Genomic DNA, 7,075 nt, shown 5'->3' on the forward strand with positions numbered 1-7,075 from the left:
CATTCTTTGAGACGTTACATGATCTCTTGTTGTTATTATCCATCATATTCTGATTTCTTGCATAATAACTACATTTTATTACCTTATGTCCAAAAATATCATAAGAAAAAAACATCCATGGAAAAGCCTTTGATTCCTAGGAGCATTTTCCTTTTGAGAATAAAATATTTTGATTCTTAGATGCCTTTGTCTTTGAGGACGATAAGGACTCTACTAGTTTTTCACTTGATCTTTTGGTTGTTTGAATTATTGTTATGAAATTCCTAGCTTTCCTACTACTGAGTTGTATTGTTGTCATTTTCCTTTCTTTGTTGCTATTAATTTTTATCATTTCCTTTAAGTCATGTTGTTGTTAGGTCCTTTGACTACTTCAACATAGTTGATTGACTCCTTGTCTTCAACTTTCTTGGTGCTTGATTCTCCTTCATAGCCAGATCAATCTTTATGAGAGGAGATGTTTGAGTATCAAGAATATCATCTAATATTTCGGTACTCTTATCAAACTTTAGATAATGTTTCAATTGGTCATTGGCTTTCTCTAGATTATTACTCAAGGAAACAACCTTGGCTTCTAGTTTCTCACAATGATATTCTCTCTCTTTTTGTTAGCTTTTTGTCACTTCTTCCACTCTTTTGGATTCTCCCAGTTAGGTCTTCAAAATAGCAAATATTTTTCTTAATTCATCAATATAAAATTTCTTGTTTTCATATTCTTGCAACAATTCCTTCTATTTTCGGTTTGTCATTGTAAACCTATTAATCTCTTCTAAGCCAAAGATAAGGTTTATTCTGGAATGTATCTTGTCATTAATACCTTCTTCTTTTGAATCTAATCTTTCTAATTTAGCGTATTGAGCCTCCATTGTGATGAGTGGAGATTCCTTTACAATGTTATCATATGCATAGCTACTATTATCTTCTATTAAGATATTTCTTTATTTTTCATTCTCATAAGTTTTTCTCTCAACTTCATGTTCTTCTCTATCACTACCATTTTTTGAACTTCGATATGAACATTTAAGAGCAAGATCACATATTCTTCCAATACAATTGAATAGTAGCTTATCTGTGGGTTGTACTTCTTCTGCATCTTCTTCACCTTTAGATTCATCCTCTAAATATGAATTTTTCTCTTGACGATTAACAACTTGAACATTCATAACTAGGGGATATTCTTAATCATTTGGTTCTTTACTTGAGCAATCATGGTATTGAATATTTTTTTATTCTTTGTGTTTTTCTTCCTCATAGATACATTACAACTTATCCAACATTTCTTTTATATTCTCACAACAAATTACCCTTTTAGAATATGATTTAGACAACCCACTCAAGATTTCTTTCATGGCTTTTGTATTATACTTGTTGTTCTTATGTTCATCCACTACATATCGCCATACGTCCCAACCAAGATCCATTATATAAACCTTCATTCTTACCTTCTGGACTTTATACTCTAATACATTCATAACAATGCTTCTTGTGGGAAATTTCCATCCTCGCTAACCATGGTCCCTTAAGATCTACCTTCCAATGGTTAAATTATTCCTGAAGGAACTAGCTCTGATAGGAATTTTTAGGAAAAAGGACAATCCTGAGGGGGGTTGTGGATTAGTATTAAACAATTGTTAACAATATTTAAGATTATTTACGTTATTGTTGATCAATCACACAACAACAACATAAATAAAGCATCACACATAGAGCAGGAGACACAAATATTTGTGTCGAAACCCATGCGGGAGAAAACCACAAAACTTATGTATGAATATTGTTGTAGGCTCCAACCTACTGTTACATCAAATTTACTTACACCAACTAGAATGAGACACCCATCCCATGATTTGCAAGCACCAACTTGCAAGAGGCACCAACCCTCATTCTCTTCTTAAGCACCCACTTTCTAAAAGTACCAACTCCCAATGTTTGTAGGCACCAAATTGTTAGAGGAACCAACCCCCTGATATTTCATTCCCCTAATCTAAACACCCACTTTCTCCAGCCAGTTGGATCCCTCTTTCATCTCATTTTCAAATTCAAATCCACATGGTCTTTGATTAAATTTTTACATAGGTAACAATATTTAGTCTCCAATCTATTTTCTCTCTTCCTCTAACTCAAATTTGATCTCAGCCATTCAGATCTTCTCTTATCTTTCTACATCTATTCAGATCAACCATTTCTCTTTTCACAACAACTCTAGATTTTATCCACATTGCACACTTAGCTTCTACTTAACAATCCTCTATAACTCTGTATCATATCTCCTCTTCCTTTCAGTGTGGCAGCTTCATACCTCAATAGATATGAATTACTCATATTTTCCCATGATCTCTTATTCTCGGGATAACTACATCTCAAGTATATATTCGGATATGATCTATGATCTCTTTACTAGCACAGATTGCACATATGTTATTTTCTCATTACTCTTTCATGATTTTGGAGGTTATGGACTCACTACTCTTCTATTGTGCCACTCTGATAATATTTTAAATATTTTGTTGCTTAAGCACATCCTCATCTACACAAACCACTAACTTTTGAGTGCATTGTTAATTAACTTTATAATGTTGGTTCTTCCTTTACCGTGGGTGCAGATCCATGGTAATGACCCATAGTATTTCAGTATGACTAGATGTCTTCTTAACCTATTCAAGAAAACCATGCTCCCTTCTATCCAACCATGCTCTTATTATAATTTTAAATCACTTCAACCATTAGCTAAATTTGGCGCCTGAAACACCAAATTTCCAATCTCAACACTCAAAGTCTAAGCCCCTTGATTCATGTGATTGAGGGGCATGATGGTTCGAATATTGGATTCCCATATACAACATTATTGGTATTCATTTATCATTTAATTGTCAACCTAGGGTCTACTGACTTGTGAGGTTCCTAGTGTTGTATGCACAAGCATCAGGGTTCCTACCCTTTCTATATGCATGAAGTTGGATCAATGAAACCTATGGGTGATACGTATCCTAAGTCTTATCAAGGCCTAACTCTATACTTTGGTTTAGCTACATGGCACCTCACATATCGAGATCACAGCTAAGTGTCACTATTCCTATTGAGGTTAAGTAGTTCTACAGGGCTACGGTTTCGTTGCAACTACAACTAATTTCATAGCAACTAGATTTTGCATCACAACTATGAAATCTTCACCTTACACACTCAAAATCATAACATGGCCCAAATAAATGCATAAAGGAAATTAAACAAGATGTTTGATGAGTTATGAAATTGTGCTTTATGCTGCGAAATTCCTACGCTTTTTATTACTAATCCACTTCTTTTTGCCTCAAAATTATCATTAACCTTGTACATATACCATGGGCAACTTAAGAAATGAAATACATGTTTATTAGTTTTCTTATCATGTTTCTGGATTAGAAGTGAAGAAGGTTAAAAGAGTAGTTTATATATATATATATATATATATATATATATATATATATATATATATATATATATATATATTAAGTGTGTGTGAGGCGCTAACTCAAGTAAGTGAAGGTGTGCAACCGATATCATATGATTAGCAGGAATATTGGTAGCCACAAAAGAGGAACAAACCGCATCCACGAGTTTAACCACATGTCATATAAAGGAAAACGACTTCAATTTTGACATATACGAAGAATTCAAAGTATACAAGTGTAGTCACTTGTATATCATTACGTGGATGTTGTGCATAGGACCAATCACAAGATGGTATTTTTTAAGGATTCCATCGAAGTCAAGAAAGGTGTTTTGTTGTCCAATAATTTGTTCCACTAATAATTGAAGATTTTCCGAGATGCTTGAGTGTGTAGCAGTCATTACAATGTCGAGGATCAAATCAGTTTTTACTTGAAGAATTTCTTTGTTGTCTCTAATCCTTATTTATAGAGTTAATGTATCATGTGATAAATTGTTTTGGTTAAAGTGACCTCTAATTGCATACGATCTGTTGGGAGTTAGATGTTCTTCATCGTATAAATATATGTACTCTTAAATAGATGAGAAAGGAGTGTGTGAACTATACTATAATTTTGATTGCTTTTAATACAAAATCATGAATGTGGATATGTTAGCTTGTTTATTGAACTTACGTTAGTAAATTCATGAGTTCTTAGGCACAGGTCAAACCTCGAGTTGGTGATCCAGGTGTGGGGAGGAGAGAGCTAAAAACATCAAGAGAGGAGAAAAAAACACAGAAAGAACACAAAGAAACATTTAAAGAAAATTGTCTCAACTAGATTGTGTGGACGAATGTGTCCTTTTACTAAATGAGGCTTGCTACCTATATCCTTTTTTTAGTTACAATACCATGGGTGGATGCCACTTTCCATTCGGGTCATTCATTTTTTTTAGTTACAATATCATGGGTAAATTCCATGGGTGGATAAATACCATGGGTGGATGAATACCATGGGTGTATATTCGGGTCATTCCTCTCCTATTAAGAAGCAGTGGTCCCCATTCTGTGAAGTTCCCTCCTGAGAAGCCTTTGTTGTATATGAAGAGCCACTAAAGAGAAGAGCTTTGTGTGGTTGATCAATAACCGTGATGGACAAAGTTTCGAGGATAGAGATATCATGTAATTCTTGTGACCAACTGTGATACTGAGAGTGTGTGCCTAGAAAATGGACCTCAATGAACCATGGGTTTATGAATGACCCAAAATTATAAGGAAAGAAGATCCGAGGATAGAGATGCCATGTAATGCTCATCACCAACTATGATCCTTATAGTGTGTAGCCTAGAAAATGGACTCCGTTGACAAGGGTTTTGTGCATTTGACCCATAACCATGATGAACGAGGATATGAGGATAAAGATATCATGTAATGCTTATATGCCCACTATGAGGGTGATAGTGCATGGCCTAGCAAATGGACCTCGACATTGTTTTCTTACTGGTTTGCCTGGTAGAAATCTGACAACTTATCTGGTGGCTTATATTTGTAAATTCTCACCATCCAATGAGATGTTGTAAAGGCTTGAAAATTCCTTGATGGTGAAATGCTTGTAAAAAACATTTCTCTAAAAATAGGTATTACTCCTTTGTTGTAAGTATTTTCTCTTGTATCATGTTGATATCTGAAATTTTAAATTGTATTGATCAAATAAAGATGAATTGTTGAAAGTCCACCAATAAACTAAACTGAAAATAATGTGTACAATAAGAGCACAATTGATGCAGGCCTTTTTGACATAGCTTTCCAGACTATAACACCATCTGCTACCATAAACATAAAGCAAAAATAGTAGTTGCACAGTTCAATCAATTTCCCTACCCATGGGAAATGATGATTCAAATGCTTCATACAATTATCACATAAAGAGTAGTGGGAACACCGTGCTAGATGATACCGCATATATGTATTAAAAATATATATATATGAAACATATTGACCATTCCAAAGTCTCCCAAGCTTGAAGATACCCGATCAGTTTAAGTGAATCCGATAATATTTTATAGTGAATATGTCTGCAGAACTTTTGTTTAACCAGTTTACCTAAAACACAAGCCTTCGATTGTATGCTAAATACAAGATCCAATGGAATGTCCCCATTTTCATTAGAACTGCTCAAGTTCCCACCTGCCCCATATAGAGGAACAATATTCAACAGCTTGTTTTACATGAGATTCACACGAGTGGAAACCACATGAATTCCCAAAAACTTAGCAAGATTGTAGATGTTGAGCTTTAGAGTGGAATTCACTGAAATCGTCATCGTGGGAAAATCAGTCTTATCAGCTCCCTCGTCAACATGGAAGTCACTGAAGAAAATACTCTTCAAGGTAATTTGGTGCATGTAGGGGTAGCTAGTGCCACATAGTGCCAAACAAAATATGGCAAAAAGTAGATCAAAACATGATACAAAGAGGAGGACATGACAACAAGGCGACCAAACCTTTCTCCCACCAAAAGAATACTCAAGAAACACTTTTTATGGGATGGCATCGGTATGATTCCATTTATTTCTACTGTGTTTTGCATCGGGGATGGCCTTGCCCCAACAATGGGTTCCCGAGGAATTCTTGGAGTGGTGCCCCAACAACGATGCAGACATTGACTAGTGTGAGCTAGCGGAGTGAAAGGAGAAGGGCATCTTGTCATCATCGAGCAACGAGTCCCTCGAAGTTGGGCTCTGCATAAAGTAGAGATGCCCCTATAGCGTTGATGATGACGATGCCCCCATGCTTGTCACCATTGAATCTGATTTCATCTCTTGATCTTTTGCATTGCTTGTTGTAACTGACAGGTCATCGAATCGATCCATGTCTCGGGAAGAATTGGACGATGTTTTTGCCTTCGTAGTCATGCTTGACAGATTGGGTGTCACCACGAAACTACTATTGTGGTGTTCCATGGAGTCCACGAAGAATAACCCATGCTCACGCCCACCATGAATAAGTGGTAGAAGTTCCAAAGAATCCACTCATCATGCAATAGTGGGACTGTCTTAGGTTGATTCCTTTGCAAATATCTCTTCTTCGAAAGTTCTTATAGGAAGACAGAGAGCTTGGCAGTTGAACCTCTAGAAGTTGTAGAGCTCCATGACCTTATTGTAGTTTTATGTACACCAACATTATGCTTGCCAATTGTTGAACATTTCCCGACTAAAACAAATGTGTTTGAGGCCTTTTTCGCCTTGTGGCAAGGATAGGAAAGTGATCAAAAACCCCAAATCCACCTACGTAAACCACTCCTTGGATTCATCTTCTTCCTCTACAAAGACGACGTCGTGACTGCTACCTAGAACTTGGATTCTTCTTCTTCTTTTGTGAATGCATCCCTTAAGATGCCTTGTCTAGCTCCAGTGAACTTTGTGGTTTGCCTTTCCGATACACACTCGACGTCGCGAATGGCCTACAATGATTGTACGAATTTTCAATTCCATATATTTAATTTGAGTAGTGAGATGCTTGATAGCCTCTTTTGAGGCCAGAGACCTAGCCATAGTTGCACCAACAATCTCACTTCCACAAAGAGACTCATCTAGTCATTTTTTACATAATTCAGGTCAACATTACTACTAAATCTTCCTTAAACTAATCAATGATGACCAAATCTATAAAT

General features: G+C 35.9%; 1 pseudogene; it reads right to left on the reverse strand.

The window, feature by feature from the left end:
- Nucleotides 1-5,075: 5,075 nt before the first annotated feature.
- Nucleotides 5,076-6,275, reverse strand: LOC149192755 (uncharacterized; annotated as a pseudogene).
- Between the last annotated feature and the right edge of the window lie 800 nt (nucleotides 6,276-7,075).

Source organism: Pinus tabuliformis, chromosome 2_2 (genome assembly GCF_031772625.1).
Source record: "Pinus tabuliformis cultivar Carrire ecotype Pingquan chromosome 2_2, CPIR1, whole genome shotgun sequence".
In the NCBI taxonomy this organism is placed as follows: Eukaryota; Viridiplantae; Streptophyta; class Pinopsida; order Pinales; family Pinaceae; genus Pinus; species Pinus tabuliformis.